The following is a 26,751-nucleotide window of genomic DNA, read 5'->3' as shown; positions in this document are numbered from 1 at the left end:
CTGGGCAACGAAGGATTGGCTTCGTAAGAAGCATTTCAAGGTCCTGGAGTGGCGTAGCCAGTCTCCAGATCTCAACCCCATAGAAAATCTTTGGAGGGAGTTGAAAGTCCGTGTTGCCCAGCGACAGCCCCAAAACATCACTGCTCTAGAGGAGATCTGCATGGAGGAATGGGCCAAAATACCAGCAACAGTGTGTGAAAACTTTGTGAAGATTTACAGAAAACGTTTGACCTCTGTCATTGCCAACAAAGGGTATATAACAAAGTTTTGAGATGAACTTTTGTTATTGACCAAATACTTATTTTCCACCATAATTTGCAAAAAATTCTTTAAAAATCAGACAATGTGATTTTCTGGATTTTTTTTTTCTCATTTTGTCTCTCATAGTTGAGGTATACCTATGATGAAAATTACAGGCCTCTCTCATCTTTTTAAGTGGGAGAACTTGCACAATTGGTGACTGACTAAATACTTTTTTGCCCCACTGTATGTAATGAAATTGTGTGTTTAATTTAACCCGCTTAATCTGGTTTACAGAGTCCATATTTTTCATTATAATTATATCTAACATCTGGTGTGATGTGCTTTGCATTGTTTGCTATCTATGCACCTTTTAGCCCTTAGTCACCCTCTGTAGTATGCTGACTGGCTGTGTAACATAACTGCATGGTGAGTGGCTTCCAACTCTATCAGGGATTTATCACACCTATGGGTCATGTATAAATTTGAACTGGCCAAGTTGGCCTGGGCAACATCAGTGTCTGACTTGACCAATATCAGTGGCTGTCCTTGCTAAATTAATTTTATTTTTTTCAAAATTCTATTTTAAAGGGGAACAGAGGGCAATATATAGAGTAAATATAACAATAAAACACATTAACGAAACTTATTCAAGACTTACAAAAGTTTTTTGTTCTAAGGTTGGAAAGTTATAGCGTTTTGAAAGTAGCTCAAGCAAACTATTTCCGCAGTTTGAACAGCCCGCCATGATATTAATTTTATCCAATCAGAATGCACGTTCATTTTCTCTGCGTAACACTCATGACATATGTATATGCCCAGTTGTGTTGGCTCATTGAGGTTGGGAATAGCACATGTGAAATACCTGTTTCTGCCTCTTGCGACGATTTCGCAAATCCACGGGTGGCGCCTATCTCATTGCAGCAAATAAATTCTGCTGGACTCGTGAGCAACTCCACGTTACATTTTCCGCACGAGCACCACACCGTGTCACCTGCACGCAGACGCTCTGCCCCACGCTCGCCATGCCCATGGTCAGCATCAGTCTCATCCAGGCCCGGCGCCAGGAACAGTTTACTAAGGGGGCAATTAGAAATCGCAAGGGGGCAAATATTTTTCATATAGTGTGTAGTAGTGATGGCGGTCTGACAACGTGTTTCAAACAATTAACTGCGCCAACCACAAAACCACGGCCCCAAAGGTTGCTTTAGTACGGGAAAATCATGTGACATATTACCAGGGCAGTTTTATCAACACCCGTGCCCACCTGTTAACCCTCCCCTCCAATTTTCTCACAGACACGCGTTACAACCGGAAAGATGCCAAACATAAAACAACACACACAAACCTACAGGCAAGTCCTTTAAATTTAAAATACATACAAATAGCTCCGCGGTATGAAAACAAAACGTCAGTGCAAGTCTAAGGTACTTGGCTCGGCGGCCAAAATCATAATAAAAAAAATAAATCAACAGACCCCGCGGCTGCACCAGTAATAGCCTTCCTGACTCGCACCGAGTCGACGCTAACCACTTAATCCGCGATCCCAGTTTAGGCGTGTAGGGGACAAAACACTCTGAAGTGATGAATTTTCATCCCCGCTGCATGGGGGGTGACAACACATATTCTTACGCTATTTGCGCACAAACCGGACCATATATGAACACATACACCAACATAAACGGAGATAAACTTAGCCTACAAAGAAAGAAAATGGATTCACAATATCGTGATTGAATTCGTTTAATTCGGTGGGGGAAAGACTACTCCCGTAAACTGACTGCATATTACAGGATATTGCAGAGACAGTGCACTTGTAAGTGTACATGTAAAACCCCCACCTGCACGACCCCTCCCCCTGTCCTTATCACAGGTCTGTGTGTGTGCGGCTGTGTCAGCATTTCACACATACACCCACAATAACAATTAAGAAAACAATTAAGTGATCTGAGTCTCCGTTGAGGGGGCGGGGCTGTAGCCACGAGGGGGCGACGCCCCCTTTCGCCCCCCCACGGTGCCGGGCCTGGTCTCATCCTCGCCGTCATCCGAGCTTTCTTCTCTTATTTCATCACCGGAGTCGAGAGTACCTCTCCTAGGTTCAAACTGGTACCCTTCTAAGCCATAGCCTGCTTGCAGTGTGTCTTGCGGGATCTCTTCGTATGATTCGACAGAGCTGTCGCTTTCACTTGATGCGCCCGACGCCATGATTACACGCTTATCTCCTCTATTTCGGAGAGTTCCGCTAGTGCAGTGGGTAGCGCTGACGTCACGGTCTTTTAAAAATGGCGACTCTTGTGCGGTTTAGCGTATAAAGTATTATATTTACAATTACCAAGATATTTTGTTGTTTTCTAATATATAAATTTGATAGAATACTTAAGAATACGTTACTTTGTCACATCAGCAACTGTATATATTTCGTACCCCTTTAACATCTCAACCACTGGTATTGCCTCGCGTGTGTGTGTATTTTCATTATTGAGATGTGTGTATGTATGTGTGTGTGTGTATAATTGGAATCTGTGTGTGTGTGTGTGTGTTTAGGGGGAGGGGGGTGTCTTTATGGGTAGGATGAAGGGAGCTCAGGGAGTTAAAATCAATGGTTGTTTCTTATAAATTAATCTCATGACCCAAATATAATGATATTCACCATTAATTTCTCAAATGAAACACTTGCAGTCAAAACTTTGAACCATGTGCGTCAAAACGCTCTGAAAACAAGGTACACTTGGTCGATATATCCTGGTTCATCTGGGAGTTCTTCCAAAGTTGTGTCAGGGTTGATATTATGTAGAAAATGCGTCTTTAGAATGGTTATATCGTGTTTTTTATCCCTAACTGAGAAAGCTAACAGAACATTCTAATATGTTCTCACTTTTTAGATAAGTTTGTCATACGTAAAGTCGGATAATTTATTTTAAACAAACCTCGCTACAATCTTGTTCACTAATGAGCGAGAATTGCCGACGTTATCAGCGCAACTCGGAAATTGATCATTTTATATGTAAGGTCCGCTGCTACATAGACATATAAACATAGACGCCGCATTGAGCTGGTGGCCCCGTTGCTGGGATACGTCAGAGTGTCCGCCGTATTTGATGTGGCAAATCTTCCCCGTAAACCAATGCAAGTAAATGTACTGAACTTCATAAAGCCCCTTTCTACAATAATATTTAACTCGATGCCTTTTATTCACCCATTAAGACACACACGTACGGTATATATTTGGGAAACAAACAGGCATCAAAACAACATATATAACTTTTAATGTGATGGTTATAAATAGTGTGCGAAATACCCGTCAATATTCTGAATGACCACCAAACTGAGTTCGGCCAGGTTCTAACGTCATACCAAAACAAAATACATCACTGATTCCTTAACATTCAGAAAGGTTAAAAACATTCATCATACGTTCAAAAACGTTCATCATAGTGTGGCACTGTATTATCTAATTCTCACTGCTTATAACTATACACCTACCCGATGGAGATGAGCTGGGAAACTGAAGACTGAAGGAACAGTATTGAAAAGTATTTTTCCAGTCTCACCTGTGAAAGGTAATCCCATGTGAGCTCGTTTGGACGGTAAACCTGTTGGTACAGTTAAACGCAGCACATGAATGAGGCATCTTTATTCTCGGCTACTGTCTAGACGCTATACCAGAGACGGCTGAAGAATCTCCACTTTGCCACATCCAATATGGCGGCGAGGATGACGTATGATTCTACACAGAAGGCGGCGTCTATGTTTATACAGCATGTCTATGCGCTGCTGTTGGAAGACGTAATTTGCGGTCAACCAATAAGAAGCTTCGAAACTCGGGGGCGTTGGTTATAAATCAAAACATCGAAGATGGACACGAAAGGTACTGTTCATCTTGAGAAATCGCAATTGTTTGATGGATTTTGCTTAAACTTTAAATGACTTTCGCATAAAATGCGAATACAGATGATTTTCTTTTCGCAAATTGGAATAAAACTTTGCAATTTGCGGACGTGCGAGCGGCTAGCGTGAGCCCAGGTCTGTGCTCAGTGCTTTCCTAAATTGTCGGCCGCAAGAAGCCCTCGCACGAATGCGCGTTTTTTTTCGTCGTTCGCATGCCGAAAAATTCACCCGCAAATGCGAGTGAAATGTGCGCACTGTAGAGCCCTGCGTAACGGGCACACTAGAACGCCGTTTCCCATCATAACATAAAGCCATCATATGCTTCTATTTCTGAAAAAAAATTATATATCTCCCCGGGTGCCACTGCAGGGCTCGACATTAACGGTAGCCCAACTGTCCAGGACAACCAAATGTTTGGTCTGGGCAAGTCAAATCCGGGCGGCACGGTGGTGTAGTGGTTAGCGCTGTCGCCTCACAGCAAGAAGGTCCTGGGTTCGAGCCCCGGGGCCGGCGAGGGCCTTTCTGTGTGGAGTTTGCATGTTCTCCCCGTGTCCGCGTGGGTTTCCTCCGGGTGCTCCGGTTTCCCCCACAGTCCAAAGACATGCAGGTTAGGTTAACTGGTGACTCTAAATTGACCGTAGGTGTGAATGTGAGTGTGAATGGTTGTCTGTGTCTATGTGTCAGCCCTGTGATGACCTGGCGACTTGTCCAGGGTGTACCCCGCCTTTCGCCCGTAGTCAGCTGGGATAGGCTCCAGCTTGCCTGCGACCCTGTAGAAGGATAAAGCGGCTAGAGATAATGAGATGAGATGAGAAGTCAAATCCGCATCTGCGTGTCAGACACGTTCCAACAAGTTCCAACAAAACTAGTTCAATCAAAATCACCTCAATCCGGCCATGTTATTGTTTATGAAATTCCGGGGTAGCCGAGTACAGCAGGTGCATGTGTAAACATAACCATGTCGTAATATCTAATTATAGATTATTAGACTATGAATTCTTCGAAATCGGATAAATGGCTATCAAATACCTCAATAAAATAAATATCTGGGGTGAATCTTCATTTCACTTGTATTTTTCTTTTGTATGATACACATTAATGATCACAAATGTTGTAAAATATTTTGCAGGAACTCTACCACAGTGCCGAACTCACTTAGTTTTTCTTCATTCACAATGCAATTCTGTCACCCTTATGTCCAACTCATTTTCTTTCAGTTTCATTTCTTTAAATTAATTTATACTTCAAGTTTTTTCTGGATTAATCAACATTTAACTTTATTTCTTCCAGAAGCTTTGAATTTGGGCGAGTATAACTCTTCAAGCTGCATATCAGGTAATGGGTTATAACACACGCATCATAATGGGGCATTGGATAGTTTGTGTTTATTGTTACAGTTAAAGTTTGAGTTTTATTGAAAAGTTACAAATCATTAAAGCATAATTACCATAACTATACCTGCTTTTTGATAAACTTAAACCGCTTTCCTTTCACTGAACTAGTAGGCTAAATATATAGTAACAAAAATATTATGGTCAGGAAAAGCTAATACATGGTCAATGTAGAGGCTTGTTCTTAGTGAGACTTTGAGAAAAGTGCTATAGCTTACACTGACAAAGTCTCTGACCCAAAGTAACTGTTTCCACTCTCAATGTCCATGTGCCTGGCAATAAATCCACTTGAAACGTCTTGAAAGTTGAACTTTAATCCTCGGTTTAACAATTACAAAGGTCCCAAGATGCAGAGAGTCAGGGAGTCAGGTAAGAAAAACTGTTCGCTTCCACGGCTTCTCGAGCTCTACCTGAGAAGCGCGAGACCGTTCTTATATAGCTGAATGAATTCTAATTCTTGAGAAGCGTGAGACAGTTCTAATTCTTCACATATTAATTCTAATGCTTCTAATTCTTCTAACCTTGCCACATGCTATTCACCATTTTAATCATGAAATAAATTACTTATATGAAATTACACACTCAAATGAAATTATTTATACCTTTTTGTAATTCACATCTATATTAATTCTACTTTGGCCACTACAGTCAGGACAAGTAAAAAATCTTGCTGCTTGGACAAGTGGATTAAAAAGTTAATGCTGAGCCCTGCACTGCACTCGCGCTCCGTGTGTGTGTGTGTGTGTGTGTGTGTGTGTGTGCGCGCGCGCGCGCGCGGCATGCATTTGTTCACTGCTTCAGATGAGTAATATACAACCCCAAATCAAAAGAAGTATGGTATGGAAAATGCAAATTAAAAAAATTATTAATAATAATAATAATAATAATAATAAAGCAGTGATTTCTACATTTTAACTTGTATTTCATTACAGACATTATAAACCCAAGATATTTCATGTTTTGTCTGGTCAGCTTCACTTCATTCCTGCATTTCAGGGCAGCAACACATTCCAAAAAAGTTGAGGCGGGGAAAATCAAGTGCTTGTAATGAGGTAAAACAAATAATTAGATTATTTGAAACCGGTGATGCCAACAGATGATTATGATTTGGTACAAAATCAGTATCCTGAAAAGGCCTAGTACTTGAATATTCCAGGTCTTTTTTTTTTTGGAAGAAATGGATGTTATGTGCTCTGAACCAAAGACCAAAAGGACCATCCAGACTGTTACCAGCAACAAGTCCAAAAGCCAGGGTCTGTCATGGTCTGACCTTTCCCCCTTGTAAGGTAAATGGTACTTCCGTGATGGCAACATTAACGCACAAAAATACCCTTAATATATTCCAGAAAAGTACAACATAATGGTGCCTTTATGATAACATCTTTTCCAGGGATATTTCAACAAGACAATGCAAAACCACATTATGCACACACATTACAAAGGCATGGCTGTGGAAGAAGAGGGTGTGTCCCCTCTGTCCCCAATAGAGAACGTGGAGCAAATTTTGAAATGAAAAATATGACAATGACGACCCCGTACTGTTGCACACCTTAAGACCTGTTTGCAGGAAGAATGGGACGAAATAACACCTGAAACACTTCACTTCGTATCTTCATTCCCTAAACATCTTTTCAGTGTTGTGCAAAGGAATGGCAACATTATAAAGTGGAAACAAACAAAGGGAACTCGCACACCTAGATGCCGATATAATAATGCACTTTTATTACATATTAAAACAAACAAAAAGTGCTACCAAAGTGAAAAGTACAAACGTTTCGGTCACAATCAGACCATCCTCAGTGCAAACAATTAAAAATAACGTGGGCTCCCCTATAGTCAATTTTTACGTGTAAGGCGGATTTGCCAGAGGGATGAGGATTTCCTGATAGAGGCAGACAAAATGTACGAACAGTTTATCCAGCGTGGTTATGCCACTGATGTCCTTGGTTCTGCCCTGGGCCGGGTGAAATTTGAGGGCAATTCAGGTCGCACTTGTTCAGGTGCAAAACCACCGTGCAAGGATCCTCCTCTCATCTGCTGCACCACGTACACACCCTTTAGTCATCAGATAAAAAACATTGTTAAACAACACTGGCATGTCCTTCAAACTGATAATGAATGTTCTGAACTTTTTTCCCAGCCGCCTCTTTTTACATATTCTAGGTCTCCGAACCTTAAAGATAGGCTGGTACATTCAGATACCATTGATCACTCCAAACGCCCGTGCGCACGACTGGATGACATTACTGGTTTTTTCCCCTGCCGTAATTGTGTGTCTTGCAATAATATTCATAAAACGGACTATTTTACCAGTTTCACAACAGGAAGACGCTATAACATTAGAAAATTTATAACATGTAATTCTATTAATGTGATCTACCTCCTAAGCTGTCCCTGTGGTTTACAATATGTGGGGTGCACCCGGAGACAGTCGAGAATCCGTCTCAATGAGCATCGGAGCGCGATATATAGGGGGGACTCTAAATTGCCAGTTACAAGACACTTCAATGAAGCTAAACATTTGGCTAATGATCTTAAGTTTGTTGGCATTGACAGAGTTCTCCCCAATCGTCGTAGTAGTTGTACTAGCCAGTTTTTACTGAGATGTGAGGCCAGATGGATTTTTTATTTAAAAACATTGCAACCGAATGGATTGAATGATGATTTTTACTTGACTTGTTTTCTATGAATAGTTTGTATACTTAGTCTTACGCTTATTGTCCGATGGGTTTTTTTTTTATTTTTTATTTTCATGTGACATTTGTTGTAATTATGTACCGGTATTATGTCATTGGTTGTATGATGGCGGGAACGGTGCTGATGATAGGATGTCTTTATCCATGCACCCTAACCTGTATTCAGGCTTGGTTATAGGCCTGTCTTCCGTGTATGTGGCCTTGTCTATATAAGGGCGTGTCTTTATTTTTAATTGTTTGCACTGAGGATGGTCTGATTGTGACCGAAACGTTTGTACTTTTCACTTTGGTAGCACTTTTTGTTTGTTTTAATATGTAATAAAAGTGCATTATTATATCGGCATCTAGGTGTGCGAGTTCCCTTTGTTTCTAGTTATTCTATTGGAACCTACGCACCCACCAGGTATCAAATTTAAAAGGCGCGGTACCTTCATTGGAAAGCACGAACATTATAAAGTGGTAAATGCTTTAAATTTCCTAACTTTTTTTGAAAGGTGTTGCAATAATAATTATTGAAATAATTATTTTGAAAAAAAAAGTTTCAAGAAGGAAAACAAAATAATCTGCTGTTGTATTGTTTCAAGTACAATATAGGTCAAAGATTATTTACCAATCATTGTTTCCAGATTTGATTTCAAAATACCATCCCAACTTTTTCCAAGTTCTGCTAGGGGAGGCTATGGCCTAATAGTCAGAGAAGTAGCTTTGGGACCAAGAGGTCACCGGTTTGATTCCCTGGATCAGCAAGAATGGCCGAAGTACCCTTGAGCAAGGTACCTAACCCCCAAGCTGCTCTGGGTATGCTGTACTTCACCCTTACCCAGAGTGTCTGCCAAATGCCTGTAATGATTTGTTGCTATATTAGGCAACAAGTGAACAGACAGTTTTTGACATGTTGAAACCAGGGGGGAAAAAAATAAGATCCGGGTGACTTTCATAAGGACGAAATTGTGATGGCTAGTTGACTGGATCACAGCATTTCCAAAACAACCGGTATTGTAGGGTGTTCCCAGTATGCAGTGGTTAGTACCTACAAAAAGTGGTCCAAGACAGGACAACCGGTGAACCGGTGACAAGGTCATGGGCACTCAAGGCTCACTGATGCACATGGGGAGCAAAGGCTAGGCCATTGGGTCTGATTCCACAGAAGAGCTACTGGACCAGGGTGGCATGGTGGTGTAGTGGTTAGCGCTGTTGCCTCACAGCAAGAAGGTCTGGGTTTGAGCTCCGTGGCCGGCAAGGGCCTTTTTGTGCGGAGTTTGCATGTTCTCCCCGTGTCCGTGTGGGTTTCCTCCGGGTGCTCCGGTTTCCTCCACAGTCCAAAGACATGCAGGTTAGGTTAACTGGGGACTCTAAATTGACCGGAGGTGTGAATGTGAGTGTGAATCTGTGAGTGTGAGTCTGTGAATGTGAGTCTGTGTCTATGTGTCAGCCCTGTGATGACCTGGCAACTTGTCCAGGGTGTACCCCGCCTTTCGCCCGTAGTCAGCTGGGATAGGCTCCAGCTTGCCTGCGACCCTGTAGAACAGGATAAAGTGGCTAGAGATAATGAGATGAGATACTGGACTAGGGATGTTAACCGATGACCATTTGACCGGTGGTTGACCGAATCAACGTCAACCGGTTAATTTTTTTTTGGTTGTCATCTCATTATCTCAAGCCGCTTTATCCTTCTACAGGGTCGCAGGCAAGCTGGAGCCTATCCCAGCTGACTACGGGCGAAAGGCGGGGTACACCCTGGACAAGTCGCCAGGTCATCACAGGGCTGACACATAGACACAGACAACCATTCACACTCACATTCACACCTACGGTCAATTTAGAGTCGCCAGTTAACCTAACCTGCATGTCTTTGGACTGTGGGGGAAACCGGAGCACCCGGAGGAAACCCACGCGGACACGGGGAGAACATGCAAACTCCACACAGAAAGGCCCTCGCCGGCCCCGGGGCTCGAACCCAGGACCTTCTTGCTGTGAGCCGACAGCGCTAACCACTACACCACCGTGCCGCCCCTTTTTTGGTTGTCAGTTTAAAAAAAAAAAAAAAATCAATCGTTTTGAAGCTGCCGATTTTGGAGCGGAGAAGCTGGAATTCTGTGTTGTAAACGCTTGGGGCATACCATGTGGTGTAAGGACGACAGCTGACAAATCAGAAACACCCATTCAGTCATGTCCCGCCCTCCCACTGCCACTCGGCGAAAGAAAAGTGTAGACACAGGCTTTTTAGCTTACAAATTACTATTTTTTTTTTTTTAATTATTATTATTAGAAGGCACATCGAGTTTAGTCCTGCCTTGGCCAGTGCATTCTGAAAGTATGTTTCGGTCTGTAGCCAACAATGCATGTTATTGCAGATCATATCTCTCCACACAAACTAAAGGCGCAGATGCCGACTTTTTCACGGCTGAATCGTGCAGATCCGATTTTTTTTTTTTAGGGGGGGCATTGGAGTGTCTGAATAATTTCATCAGAGTAAATTCTGTATTAAAGTTACTAAATAAGCAAATGCTGTTACAGTCCATGAAACATAGGAAGTATGAGAAGAAAACAGTAAATCAGAAAGCTGCGCACATTTGCGCAGCTTCCGCGAAAACGTTTGCATCCCTGTAAACTCATAGGTTAACCGACTTTAACCGGCTAATGAGGCTCGGTGGTCAGTCAAGATTTTTTTAGTTTTCGCCATCCCTATACTGGACCACAAATTGCTGAAAAAGTTATGGCTGGCTATGATAGAAAAAAAGTGTCAGAACACACAGTGCATCACAGCTTGATGAGTATGGGGCTGCGTAGCACTACAAGATAAATCCTGCATCATTTTTCCCTGGGTAAGGAGGCATTTTTGGGCTATTTGTACACATTCTTGCGATGGTTGCTAAGATACTACAAGTTAAATATAAATGACAATTTACAAAAAAGAAACAGAGACAGAAGATGGATCCTTCACCCATGTTATGGAGCTACAGCCCTGTCAATAACTTTCAGAGTAGGGGGCATTTAGAAAAGGACTAGTAGGCAGATCCAAAGTCACTGTGATGTGAAAAATGGCAGGGACTGTGGGGGTCTTCCCCGGACGATTCTTAAAATACAGATGCAAAATAGTGCATTTTGAGTGATCCAGAATGCAACATTTTGCATCTCAGAGTAAATAAAATGTTGTTCTTGATCTCGTGATTTAGGTGGGTAATAGGCCCATGTGAAAAATGTAAAATTTAATGAAAATGAAAGTAAAGCCTCACTGATGATTTCATGCCAATTTAACCTATAGAAAGGTGGCTACCCACTGTGGCAGCATGGGTGTGGTCAAGCGTCAGCTGTGAACAGTGAGGATTCAGGTTAAACCAGCAGGTAACTTGTGACGAGGTACACCAGTGTCTAACTAGAACTGTGAGTAAACTCACTATGGACCCTTTTCACGTGACGTCACGACAAACGCGGCCGCCATTTTGGACATGTACTACCAGTAGTTTACCACAGCCAACATTGAGGAACGGCAGCAAAGAAGGTGTTTTCAGCAAGACTTCCATCATGCCACTATATTGTTGTGCACCTGGATGTAGTAACCATCAACAAACAAGGCAAGGGTTATCATTTTATCGGATCCCGGTAGATGCTGACCGACGGAGAAGATGGATAGCGGCATACCAACGCTTGTGTAGTGACCACTTTGTTGGCGGTAAGACGAATAAAATTAGCCAGAAAAGGCATTACATTGCTGTTAACATTCCATTCTAGTTTACTGTAATTATGATCTGGCAGCTATTTACACCGGATCTAGTGTAAATAGCTGCCGGAGCCAACGTCCGAGGTTCCGGAGCACGCTAGCTCGCAGCCGGCCGGAGCACGCTCCGGCAAGCTCGGACGTTGGCTCTGGCAGCTATCTACACTGGATCCGGTGTAAATAGCTGCCAGATCATAATTACAGTAAACTAGTAAATACAGTTTTCTGCATCTCGCTCCTTTTTCTTTTGTCGCCTTCCTCGCATTCAAACCGATTCGAGCCGAAGTCCACTACATGTCCAAAATGGCGGTCGCGTTTACGAAGGTCACATGACTGAAAAGGGTCTATAGAATACCCCCCCCCACACTTACGAGCCTGTCATCATATATTGCCATATGCAAGGGAATAAGTTGAATTATCTCCCCTTTGAAAAACATCGGACCGAGATTATTTTCCTTCATGCATATCTTCAGGTGGTATACTGCAACTGTGTAAAGTTGCATCAAAATCCATCAAACCGTTTAGGAGGAGTTGCACTTACAAGACACATGGACAGAGGAACAGGATGATTCCTATATACCCCCCCCCAAACTTTGTTTGGGGGGGTGGGGGTCGGGGATGGGGTGTATAATTACTGGTTGTCTATTAATGCCCGTCTCTGTAGGTCTTTCAGATAGTCAGTACAGAGAGAGAGAGATGCATCTCCCCACGTGCGTGCCTGTGTGTGAACAGTAAAATCACTGAAGTGTGAATAAAATAAAAAGCACACCTTGAATCACAGCGCCTGTCTCCAGTTCCTCACTGTCCACTCTCCTAGAGTTGTTACACCCACCTATTAAATAAGTTGAGTATTAACCCCTTTCTTAACTCATGAAGCAATATACTATGATTCATAGAATTTTACCCACATAACAAAACCCTGAGACCTTGATTATGGGTCCACCATGGAATAAGTTAACAACTTTCTGGTGCTATCCTATTGTCACTTTTTATTCGTCTATTAACTTTGTACTTCATTAATGACAATAAAGAGCTCAATCAATCAAACCATGTGATTTTTACTGGCAACAAAATACACAAAATCAACAGACTTCACTTTCCTGAAGTGTAACTTAACTAGATAACACATGCACAGTACCGACATAGATACTAGTAAATAATGGACGTTGCCATAGCAACGCAATGTTTATTGTCAACAACAAGCACTCTTCTCAGTGAATCAAACCAAAATTACATCACACAAAAATACAAGAAAGAATAGATTTTTTTTTTTTTTTGGCGAGCTGGCGATGGAGTGTTTAGGTGGCAAAATCATTTATAAGGCAGCAATTATTGACAGGGCTGCAGCAATATTGTTCATTAGTAATAGTACGCCATAGTTTATAATGGATCTGATTTTTTTTTATTTTTGTATTTTTATACATTTGATTTTTATTCATCAAAACTTCAATGCATTTCATTTTGTTCAAAGTACTATTTATGACAATAAAACGATTATTTTTAAACTGCACTTTGTTTATATGTTATCTTGGTGAAAACTCTTAAATAACTACACATAAATGTTAAGGAAAATCTTTGTTTATATTGTGTTTGGGGGAAAAAAGAAAGAATATAGGCCGATATAGCGTTCAAATTTTTAAATCCTCAAATAATGAAATCGGTATTGGTCTTAAAAATCCTTAAAGGAACAGTCCACCGTACTTCCATAATGAAATATGCTCTTATCTGAATTGAGACGAGCTGCTCCGTACCTCTCCGAGCTTTGTGCGACCTCCCAGTCAGTCAGACGCACTGTCACTCCTGTTAGCAATGTAGCTAGGCTCAGCATGGGCAATGGTATTTTTTGGGGCTGTAGTTAGATGCGACCAAACTCTTCCACGTTTTTCCTGTTTACATAGGTTTATATGACCAGTGATATGAAACAACTTCAGTTACACAAATTGAAACGTAGAGATTTTCTATGCTATGGAAAGTCCACACTATAATGACAGGCGTACTAACACCTTCTGCGCGCTTCGGCAGCGCATTGATACGGAGCTCAGATATCAATGCGCTGTCGAAGCGCGCAGAAGGTGTTAGTACGCCTGTCATTATAGTGTGGACTTTCCATAGCATAGAAAATCTCTACGTTTCAATTTGTGTAACTGAAGTTGTTTCATATCACTGGTCATATAAACCTATGTAAACAGGAAAAACGTGGAAGAGTTTGGTCGCATCTAACTACAGCCCCAAAAAATACCATTGCCCATGCTGAGCCTAGCTACATTGCTAACAGGAGTGACAGCGTGTCTGACTGCGTCTGACTGACTGGGAGGTCGCACAAAGCTCGGAGAGGTACGGAGCAGCTCGTCTCAATTCAGATAAGAGCATATTTCATTATGGAAGTATGGTGGACTGTTCCTTTAAAAAATAAAAAAAATTAAAAAAGGACACAATACCCAGACAAACAGGACAACGTAGTGTATGCAATTCAATGCAGTGAGGAATGCACAGACCTGTACACTGGGGAAACAAAACAACCGCTTCACAGGCACATGGCTCAACACAGGACAGCCAGTTCCTCAGGCCAGTACTCTGCAGTCCATCTTCATCTCAATAACAAAGGACACTCATTTCAGGACTGCAATTTCTTAATTTCCCTGAGGGAACCCTCCCAAAGGGATCAATAAACTTTTATCTAATCTACACATTCTAGCCAGAGAAGAGTGGTGGTTTGAAAGAGGAGTAAAAGAAGTCATCTTCATCAACCTGGAACAACCATCGCTAAACAGAGGAGGTGGTCTGAGACACTACTTATCAGCCACCTACAATGCAGTCCTTGGCACACTTCCCAGATATACACATCCACACCGAGACTCAGCTGAGTTCAATGTCTCACACGATGGCAGAGAGAGCCAACGACCCACAGATCACCCGAACTACCCTCTAGGCTGCGAACACCGTTCACATCCGGCCTCCAGGGACCCTAACGCCTATAGGATGACAGAGTCAACGACCCATGTGACCTCAACAACTCTCCTTAGGGTTGCTTTTGGTCCACTAGAGGATAAATACCTGGAACTCCCCACTAGTCAGACAGAATTGAAGAAGCCTTTCAGATGAGAGGTGAAGCGTCTTCAAGAACTTCAAGCAAGTCCAGTGGCCTTCTTTAGCACCTATGGTTTATCATTTGGGCTCTAACTTTGGGTAAACATGGCATGCAGAGGCATGCTAAAAGAAAAACAAAATTACTATTTTACACATTTAATATATCAATAAATATCCACAGATGAGGCCCCGTCACTGTGCACTCATACTGACTTTTGTTCTTGACTGCATTTTACTACCTCATTATAAACGTTTCATGACAACATTCCATTTGATTACTTATTTTTATCATTAAATTTCTTCTCTTTATTGTTTTATTTTGAATCAATATAATTCCGTGAACTCAATGATTTCTCTGATTCAATGTTTATGACCAACTAATTAACAAAAAACACAGGAAGGAAGCATTAACACTCCTTTGTCTTCAAGTGTTTCCAACTGAAGACTGATTTCACTACGAAAAATAAATGTGGAACTTAACGTAATCTGCAAAAAGTCATTTTTGTTTCTAAACTTCTGCTTCACTGTTTCACTTTATCTTGCATCCTAAGCAAGCCTCAACTTTGATTAGATACAGAACTCGAGTAAAAATATTGCTGCATTCTGTTACTGCTAAGATATAGGAGAAAGAAAGGAGACACTTTGCAAACAGAGTTAATAAAACAATACATATTATTTGAACCTGCTGCAAGCTGTGAAATAACAGCAGTCTTAAAATGTTTAGTTTAGATGGCACATTGTACTATTATAACAACTAGTGGTTTGTGTTGCAAGAAAGAAACCCTTCCTGAGAGCATCTCACTACATGCAGCACTTGAACTCAGGAGTACAGGGACTCTTGTGAAGATTGAGAGAATCATGATTCATGAAGTTCCAAGATACTTCAGCCCAAAACCTAAGTGCCAGGTGGTTCAAACCTGGCCATGTATAGAGCTATCAACAAGATGATGAGCAAAACATTACACATATTAATGATGAAAGAACTTAATTTTTTTTATTTTATTTTTTGCGATGACCATCTCAGTGTCCAGATTTGAACTCTGAAAGCTGAAAACTTGTGGTCTAAATTAAAGAGGGAGGCACACAGCTAAGAACAAAGGAGCTTAAAATGTTCTGTAGGGAGGATTTGAATATGGAGTAGTGGATCCCTCTACAAGTGTCTTCAACACTGTTCGACATTACAGGAAGAGATTCTGTGCTGTTATTCTCTTCAGGGCAGGCATCACAAAACATGAACAAGTGTTGCCAGGCAAAACAAACCTCGCCCAGTAGCACTTATGATGAATATGAAGGAAGATATCGCGAAAAAAAAATAGGTACCTTATGGGTACATGTGGCTACTGCTTATAAATAAAATTGTTTACTGCTACCATGCCCATACAGTAAATATAGCATCTATAGTTACTCTATGAGGCAGTAGCCACAAAAATGAAGCGTAATCCAAAAATGAACAATTTTAAAAAAAAATCACAGAAGTAAAATATACCAAGTGTCTATACTTTATATTACTCTACTCTTACAGTTTTCAAAACTAAAACCTCCAAACTGAGGCTGATATACACATGCTATCAACATGACCAAAACTCAGAAATGGCCTGGGGCTAGAGCTCAGTGGAATGCACTTTCCCTCTGTAATGAGCATAAACATATCTGAAAGTGATTTCTTTAGTCTAGTCCAGTGTTTCTCAAACTTTTTCAGACTAAGGACCACTTTGTCCCAAAAAAAAAAATTTCAGGGACCACCTGTCAACACCCCCCCCCCACACACACACACACACAATACAGAGATGTGTACTATTAAGGCCAATTTATGCTGACAACCCAGTCCTCGCAGATGGCGTCTGCGTAGCCCCCCCACCTTCGCAGACGCTCTGCGCGCACCTCCCAAAAATTGTGACCACCGCAGAAGCCTCGCAGACAGCGTCGCAGACAAGAGGGCTCTGATTGGTCCACTCTACATCCGCTGTACACGCACTTCTGCTTCCCTACTTTCCCGGTTTGTTTTGTTTTCACGACCGCCATTTTTAAAAACACGAGCGAAGATGGAGCAGCACGAAGAGCGGTTGATCGAGGAAGTGAAGAAGTACGTACATCTATACAACTCCAGTTCTAGTCATTATAAGTAACCGGAGGATAAACACTCCACTAACCACACCCACCAACTACTCCTAGCGATTTCGCACCCCCTTGCATTGTGGCGGTCAATAACATCGCGCACGCCTATTACTCCCCGCTCAACGATAAATTACAACTGTCTGCGAAAAGCTATCTGCAAAAGCCATGTCGCAAGAGCATGCAGAGGCCCTTAGGTGTTCTCTCACAGCATTATCTTATTCATTAATTTCGCGGAGGATTTAATCAAGGTCTGGGCAATAGAATAAGGTTGGCCAGTTTTTGCGATGAGCTCACATACCATAAAAGAGGCTTCTGTGGCCTTGGCATTTTCTCCGGGGGCGAAGTACTGCTTCATGTCCTTTCGCATATGGCATTTAAGTTCCTCACATTTTCTCTCGAAAAATGCTAATGGTTTGCCAAGGCATTCTTTGTGTTTTGTCTCAATGTGGCGCTTGAGTTTTGCTGGCTTCATTGCCTCGTTGGCTAAAATCTCATAGCACAGGACACAGTGGGGATTGGGATCTTCAGAATCCCCAGTCCAGAAAAATCCCAACTTTAGATATTCATTGTGGTATTTTCTTTTCACCTTTGCCGTTGGTTTAGTCTGCCGAGTTTGTTTTTCTTGTTCTTCCTGTGTTGGGGACTCAGTGCTAACTGAATCTTCTTTTCTTTGCATTTTCTCCTTATTGATGCTTGTGTCGATAGTGTCAGGTTTTTTCCTCTTAACTGAACCTGTCAGCCACTTCTCCATCCTTGTTGTTTCACTTCAGTAAATTAAAAAAATCGCCACGAACACGAGCTAGTTAGGATTAGCCTATTATATGTTCAGAATTTTCGTTTGCTTGTTTTCAGGTCTGCCTGCCTGTTTGCCTGTGAGGCAGAGATTTGTGAGGTGACTGTTGCCTAGAGACGAGAGGCAGAATAAGAGCACGTGCACACTACAAGTTTTATGTGGTGCAAATTCAGATGCAGAACGCTTTTTAAATAATAATAATGATGAAACTACAGGCCCGTTTGATTGCCGTTAAAAACAAGATTGGATAAATTTAACTTTCTAATAATGTTACAAAGCATACGCTAGCTTATCTTGAAAACACTGACTACATTTGTAGATCACCTCGCGGACCACTTGAGGTCTCTTGCGGACCACCAGTGGTCCACGGACCACACTTTGCGAAACACTGGTCTAGTCCATTTATTTCGAATGGTGAACCAAATCGTATACACTCACCAGCCATTTTAATCGGAACATGTGTATGTGCATGCACAGTGTACCATCGTTACACTTACATTCTTAGAGCACATTGACATAGTGGCTAGCGCCTGTATATGAGGCAGTAGACACAACAAAAACAATTTTGACCTTTTTGGTGACCTTGACCAGATGACCCTCAAAATATTGGAGGTTCTAACTGAGACCAATGCCCATCCATCCTGAAAGTTTCATGAAGATTGGTCCAGTCGTTTTCCCGTAATATCGTTAACAAAAACAAAGAAACCCGACTGAAAACAATTTTTTTTTAATTATATATTACACACGGGCAGCACGGTGGTGTAGTGGTTAGCGCTGTCGCCTCACAGCAAGAAGGTCTGGGTTTGAGCCCCATGGCCGGCGAGGGCCTTTCTGTGCGGAGTTTGCATGTTCTCACCGTGTCCGCGTGGGTTTCCTCCGGGTGCTCCGGTTTCCCCCACAGTCCAAAGACATGCAGGTTAGGTTAACTGGTGACTCTAAATTGACCGTAGGTGTGAATGTGAATGGTTGTCTGTGTCTATGTGTCAGCCCTGTGATGAGCTGGTGACTTGTCCAGGGTGTACCCCACCTTTCACCCGTAGTCAGCTGGGGTAGGCTCCAGCTTGCCTGCGACCCTGTAGAACAGGATAAAGCAGCTAGAGATAATGAGATGAGATATATTACACACACAAAGTCTATGTGAAATATGCACTCTGTACCCTGTGTCTGATGTTATCAAGCCTTGTATTTTGTATCGCTTTTCTGGTTTTGACCCTGTTTGTATTTTTGGACTGAGTACTGTATTACCTCTGATATCCTATCTGTGCCTCACTTGACCACTGCCTGTTTTTCGACTCTGCCTTTGATCTTTTGCTAGTGTGTTTTCAATAAAACTCTTCCTGTAATTACAGTCGTCTATCGTCCTCACACAACAACTGTCAACTGTCCAACAATTTCATGGACTAATAAAACTTTTCACTAGTTTTATATGAAACGGTCATGAATATTTTCCGTAAAATGTGTTCAGAAGTAATCCCATGTTATTTTTTAAAAAGAAAGTTAAAAATAAGCAATGGATAAAAACCCATCTAGCTTATGTAAATAAAGATACAAATTTCATTGTCCGGTGGTCATGGGTTTCTAAGATATGTCGCCTTACACTTATGATCAGGTTCCTTGTGGTGGTACCACTGAGCTCTATAGAGATCTTGCAGTCATGTGACCGGAATGTGACAGCCGCCATCTTGTCGGTAAAAAACACAGCTGAATACTGCTGCACTCGTATACAAAATGGATCAATTTCAACCGACGGACTACACGGCTCATTTTTCTAATGAACAGATAATTATGCCGCTTTTCCACTACAAACGCGGCTGAGTCGGGCTGAGCCGTGCCGTGCTGAGTCGGGCTGAGCGGGGCTGTTGGAGTTGCATTTCGACTACAACCGCGCTGAACCGTGCTGGCTGGAAGTGGGTGGACACATTGGGTGGACACATTGGGTGGAGTTAGCGAAAGTGGGTGGACGTCAGGTGATGTCGTTAGGCAGCGCAAACAGTGACATCAGTGAGCTTTTAAGCGGTTGTCTCACGACCCGAATAGTAAACAATAAACATGGAGGACATGGAGTCGTTAGTGTTGCTGGTCTTGGTGCTGTGGCTTGTTGTCACCGACAACGCGGACAGATACTGGCAAGAGCGTATAGATGAGGCGAGGCGCATAAGGCTTCAGAAATTCTCGTAATTCGTAATTCTTCTCCTTCCGGGTTTACGGTGTTTACAGATCCCAGCGCGCTCGCGGGGCGTGTGTGGGCATGTGAGGACACTCCTCCTCACCAATCAGTGCACAGGGGAGTGTCTGCTCACGCCCCCAGCCTCACTCGGCTCGCTTTGGCTCGCTTCAGCCCCACTCCAAAACGGTGCGAGTTTTAGGCAGCTGGGCCATAGAAGGTTCACGCTGCACGCTGCATGCTGCACACTACACGCGTGTAAAGAAAAGTGGACAAACGTAGCATGACTTGCTCTGGGCCATAGAACGGCGTTCACGTTGCACGCTGCACACTTCACGCGTGAAGCGAGAAATGAACATGCACACTTTTTTCTAGGCGTGAAGATGGAAATTCCAGTCAATGCATGCGGTCACCGCCGCGCCAGCCAATCAGAACGGGTCTAGGGAGATAACTCTATGCTTTCAGGGGAAAACTTCAGAAAAAATATAATTGAATGGTATAATTGAAAAATAGTTCTTCATCGGGATTGTCAAGCAGATTATAGAATGTTCGGTGAAATTCACCACGGGTTTCTCTCAGAAGGAAGTGTTCTCGGCTCCAAATTCTGTTCCTTTTTCTCTTCCTCTGTCTCAGTAAAAGCAGAATGAGGCAATCGTCGTCATCCGAAGAGTCCATATTGTTGGTTACTCGGTCAAAGTAGAACAGACGCAACACGTGAACATCCAAGCATGAAGTTTAATGGCCCAGGGTCCGGTTCTTCACGTGAACGTGTAGCGTGCAGCATGCAGCGTGAACCTTCTATGGCCCAGCTGCCTTAGGGGCTAAGCAGGGCTGAAGCGAGCTGAGTCGTGCTGGTTTTTGGTAGTCGAAACGCGAGCCGTGTCGGGCTGAAGTGAGCTGAAGCGAGCTGAAAAAGGGTAGTGGAAAAGGGCCATTAGATATATGTCTAAAATAAACGACCTACAGATTAGTGACCCTTATCGCTTACCGGACGTAGTTTTCACGACCGTGTCAGTGGATATTGAACTGCCAGCGGAATACCCAGACGTGTATAATTACCTCATTAACTTTCCCTCGCTGTTCAGTGGTGAAGCACTGCGTGCTTATAAATCTCTGGACAGTTATCTTTACAGAAATTCAGGATTTGTCAGCCGCCCTCAGATGTGGCATCTTGTAAACAAGAAAATAATCTTCATTGGACGGGTAAGTCACTTAAGTATTACTAGTACTGATACTAGATATATCAGTAGTATCTAGTATAGCACTGACCAGCCGATTATAGAATAGAATAGAATAGAATAAGGTAATTCCAGCTGTAATTCCAAATTATCCGTCTTGTTTACCATGGATCTGGCGTTGGAGAGGTAGAGGCTTGGCAGTGGAGATTTGAGTGGCTATTTTCTGAGCTTAGTCAACAGGCCGGCTCTGCATCCTCGCTTTTGCTTCCTCTCCCGACGCCGCCTCCTTCACCTGCCAGACCCGATTACAATCCACGGAGACCCTGCTGGTCTCGCTATCTCGTCTGGAATGTTGTGCATGCGATGGAAATCGCTACAAACCGTCATTTTCTGCTGGAAACCAATGTCCAGTAAGTCCATACAGTTGTAGTGGATATTGAAGTCCGGTACAGACGAACAACACGCAAAAATACACACAAAAAACATAAAAAACCTGCACAGGTAGGGAGAGCTTGTAGCCGCAGCTGTTGTAGTAGAATTGTATATAGTAGGGTTTTCCAGAAGAAAAGGCAGAAGTAGAACCAGAAGTAGAAGTAGAAGGTGGAAATATGGCGTTTGACCGACAAGATGGCGTCTGTTACAATCTGGATCGGCTGTGACGTCACATGCAAGATCTCTATATAAAATCTGGAGAGCTCATAGCCCATTCCCCGCTGTAGAGACAAGTGAAGCTATCTAGCCGCCATTTTACCACTCACATCGTGTATATTTGGCTTGTGTGTTAAACCAACATATTCAATCAAATTTGCTCCAAGAAAATGTATTTCCTGCCTTTTTTTTTTTTTTACTGTTAAGACATGGGAGAATGAAATGAAAATGGCAAATAACATGAGAAAATAATTCTGTTTCAGCAACTGCCCTAAATAGAAAGGAAGTACTGTACAGCCTGTGTGTTGGTATAATGCTTGGGTTTCAGTCACATGACTTTTCTTAGCAATTTCACTTCCGGTAAAACAGCTGGTGGTCTATCAAACCAAAATGGCTGCCGTAGTGCAAACAACTAACGATAACTTATCAGAGTACACTCGTAATCTAGAATCCACTACTCACTTTAGATACATTCAGAAGATTGCTATGTCCAATGGAATCGACCCCTACAGTCCGAGAAGAAGGATTTGTCATACGATCTCGAAAACCACCCTTCAGCTGAGTTCCCTGACATCTCGAACTATCTGGTGTTGCAGACATCCTTCTACACCACAAAACAGATGAAAGCGTGGAAGAGTACGGAGGCTTACACCTTTTTTGTATATGGCTGGGTAAAGGACCTCGGTATCAAGTTGCTGCTGAACGAGTCCTGTATTGTTTTTGCCCGTGCAAGTATTTTTTTTAAGCTTTTCGTTCGTGTCTTTACAACAAAGCACTGCAAGTTGAAGTGTAAACAAACAACAGTTCACTTGATTCTCACTTGTGTTGGCTCTCATCTCTCAGGTAAATCATTCACAAAGATCATCAGAAACCCCTTTAAAGACCTGGATCTTAGTTAAATAAGATGGAGAAGCGATCACAGCGCATTATAACTGTATGGCTGGGTAAGAATTTTGTCGCGACCTGCATACATATGGACTTTGTGAGCAGTAAACAAAGAAACAGCTTTAGCGCTTCGTGATTTAAAAAAAAGTATCGTAAAATAATGACACATAGCAATTAAAGTACTTGGAAAAAACTAATGAGATAGCTGAGAGGGATATACAAACCTTTAATACGACTTGGCTCCCTTGGATTTTAGTGAGAGGTTCAAAAGCCACCTTTCTGGACATGTTTTTGTGAAATCCTGTGTTTGTTCACCCTTTTTTATTAGTTCATGGGGAACCCTGAAGAAACTTTTATCAGTTTCATGGTTTGATCAATTCGAACAACCTAAAACAAACAACGCAAGCATAAGACATTTTTCATGCGAGCAACGCACCTTCTCCGTACAAACGCTTTGTCGACTGAGCTTTGGTAGACCACCAGCTAAAGTTTGGAATAACAAATGAGGCGGATGTGACGTCAAGTGAAACCCAAGAATAATAATAATAATGATGATGATAGATAGATAGATAGATAGATAGATAGATAGATAGATATAGACTGTATAAGAAAAAAACTGAAATAACCTCTGTAAAAATAATTATTGTAGCACAAGAGCCGTTCAAAAAAATGATCTAGAAAAGGAAAAAAAAAACAATAACAGTGAAGGAGAGCACTATAAAAATATGTAAGGAATGTGGGTAAAGGTGAGAAAATAAGGGGAGTTATTTTTTTCACGTGCAGTTTCCATCAAATCCTGCGCTCTGATAGGCTGGCAAGCCAATAGTACGGACCCCGGTTACAGACCTTTGGTGACTCGCTCGTTCACAACAACAAACATAGTAGAATTTGTCAACATTTATCTTTTTTTAATAAGATTTATCTATAAGATTATCAAAAATCTTATAAATTTTTGCCAGCATTTCTCAGGAGAATAGCATTAATTTTACAGCACGGATAGCGATAACGACAGTGTTCACAGCGAAAGCGAGTTTTACTACCCTGAGGAAGAAGAAATAAAATAAGACATTTCAGGAGAAAGCTAAAAACCTGTAACTTGCTAACACCAAGCAAAAACATGGCTAAATCCTGAATGACTCCTATTTGTATAAATAGGGGACTACATAGGCAGCAAAATGTAGTTTTTCCCTGCCATAGAAGTGCACTTGTATACCGAGGAGGAAGCCTCTGCATTACAGCCGTGAATGAGGATTCAAAATGGCGGCTCGGCTCGGTTTTCCCCTTTCGGACGCTCTCGTTTTCTATGAGAATTTGGTAAAGAAAAAAATATATATATATAATTATTGACCAGCTTAAGGTCAGTTCGTATGGCGAAATACCGTGACCTCGGCCCAGAGAGCCTCGGTCAGTACTTTCAAGACCTCGGTCACGGTATTTCACGATACGGACCTCCCAGCTGGTAAATAATATGTATGCAATGAAAGGGGGGAAATGCCAGGAGCTACTTTTCTTGGGGCAAGTTTGATCAGATGCAATTAAAACATAAGCCAAATACACACGATAGGAGTGGGAAGATGGCGGCCAGACGGCTTCACTCGGACGAGCCTATGAGCTCTCCAGATTTTATACAGAGCTCAGTGGGTGGTACACGTGCGTATGGACGTCAAGTCATCAAAAATCAGGTCGACACAGGGCCTTAATTATGGGGCTCCGCTCCGCTATTATTTTTAACACGTTAAACCTCTGCACGCTTTTATTAAAAAAATAAGTCTGCAATTAAGTCTTAACTGATGTAATGATGTTTTGTGGGGTATGAAGACGAAAACCGTAACGCACATGCGCACAAATATTCTGACGAGTAGAGGTGAGCTTTCTCTGCGCGCGCAGGTCTGACTGCAGTTTTATACACGCGCACGTGGACTTATTAGAAGCGACGAGCAGCTCGTGCGCTATGTCGCCGCCGTAGGGTTAGATCAGGCCATGTCCTGCGTCAGGTGCGTTCTAAGGTCACGTTTTCTTTCGGGCCGCATGTTATACGTATATATCTAAAAGCCTGTTATGTACCGAACTAGATGTTAAAGGCGCTGATTAAATCGTTATTTGTAATGAATGTTAGCTTGCACCGATGCCTCGCGCTTTGGTAGCGGAGGTTAAAAATGTCCATTTATAAACCATTTATAGTATTGCTAAATTACAGGTAAATTACTTGGAAATTGCATCAAATTATACCACTATGAGTTTACATTGTGAAACGAGAAGAACATTCGGGTGATCATAGTTATCTTTGCTATAGCCACTATAAATTAGCGAATTTTAGCACACAATTCGTTAATAATTAAATATTCTAATTATCATCTCACCTTTATGTAGCGAGACTCGTGTACCATGCAGCGTGACTGCTGTAATTGAAAGTTGGAATAAGGTCCTGAGCGAGAGACCGCCTACTCTTTCATACCGTAACCGGATTTTTTTTTTCCTACTCGTATTTAGACAAGTCCCGCCTCCTATGCTGGTATTGGCTAGTAGTACATTGTCTCCAGTGTTACAACTAGCTAATGGAGGGTATGTATCTACGTCATCAAAGACGCCATTTTTGGTTGGATGGAAAATGAATGAAGCTTTAGCTGACTCGCAAATAATGAAGTACTTATTTTTTATGAATAAACGGTTGATTTCTCTAAAACTGTTTGTTTTTTTAATTATGCAACGAATCGACATACTTTTATTCCAGTGGCGACTACTTTAAGACTCATTGGGAAACCTTTAAACATATCAGCCCTAATCGAAGATTTGCTTGGAGGCTGCAATGGTGGTATAATTAGTAAATATTGCAAATAAATTGGAAGTATAACGTTATGCTCGATTATTTGCATTCATTTCTGAATGTTATTGTTTATAAATCTAACTAGCTAGCTGTTACTACTTCAGTTTTTGGCATGGTGGAATTGCTGACAATACTAACCGAAGTGAAGATAGTTTTAAGTTGGATATTCGACAGACATTCAACCGGGATCTAGCAGCATCTTCTTCCTCAGTTTCACCGATTGTCGGCACTGAGAGAGGACGGTTTGTTCACCTCCGCGCCCTAGCTCTTATTAAACATACCCGTTTCACTTAGGGACCGTCAATAAATTACTGCATCAAGACAACACATCGTATTTATCACGCACACAAGCACAGTGAAATGTCTCCTCTGCATTTTCATTTGAAGCAGTGAACACACATGCGCACACACAGACTGCCCAGAGCAGTCAGCAGCTACGCTACAGCGGCCGGGGAGTAGCTGGAGGTTAGGTGCCTTGCTCAACATAGCATGGGCCATGGCTGCCTCATGTTGACCTAATCACATGTCTTTGGGGGAAACCCAAGCAGACACGGGGAGAACATGCAAACTCCACACAGAAAGGTCCCCGTCAGCCCCTGGGCTCGAACCGAGAGCCTTCTTGTTGTGAGGTGACAGTGCTAATCACTACAAATAAAAAGACCTTGACCTCAACCACCGAGCCACCTTCACTACACCATCAGTGACAAATAAAACAAAAGCTTCCAAGTCCTGTGACTCAGCAACACCAAACTACTGCTGAAATGTAGAACTAATCTCAAAGAATGAGGCACAACTGAAAATTCAGCATTTTTCTTTTGAATTTTTTTTCCCCAATAGCTTCCAAGTTATGTGACCTACAACTACAAACTAATGCTGAAATGTAGACCTGATCTCAAAGGATGAGAGACACCTTGTGTTTGTGGATTTTAGTGCAGTTTCTATTTCATATGAATATTTCTCATCTCATTATGAAGAAGAAACCTTTATTCGTCACATGCACACTTCAAGCACAGTGAAATTCATCCTCTGCATTTAACCCATCTGAAGCAGTGAACACACACACACACTCAGAACAGTGGGCAGCCACACCAGAGCAGTCAGGGGTCAGGTACCTTGCTCAAGGG

General features: G+C 42.1%; 1 protein-coding gene across 4 annotated transcripts in view; it reads right to left on the bottom strand.

The window, feature by feature from the left end:
• Window positions 1-25,226, bottom strand: part of slc5a6a (solute carrier family 5 member 6a) — a 114,858-nt gene extending 89,632 nt beyond the window's left edge. For all 4 annotated transcript variants that reach the window (XR_009654366.1, XM_060917321.1, XM_060917318.1 and 1 more), the window contains exon 1: window positions 25,164-25,226. The gene's annotated coding sequence lies outside the window, so the exon portion shown is untranslated. The remainder of the gene's footprint in view (window positions 1-25,163) is intronic.
• Between the last annotated feature and the right edge of the window lie 1,525 nt (window positions 25,227-26,751).

Source organism: Neoarius graeffei, chromosome 3 (assembly GCF_027579695.1).
Source record: "Neoarius graeffei isolate fNeoGra1 chromosome 3, fNeoGra1.pri, whole genome shotgun sequence".
NCBI lineage: Eukaryota > Metazoa > Chordata > Actinopteri > Siluriformes > Ariidae > Neoarius > Neoarius graeffei.
The sequence above is the reverse complement of the archived record's forward strand: the minus strand, read 5'-3'. Positions and strand labels throughout refer to the sequence as shown.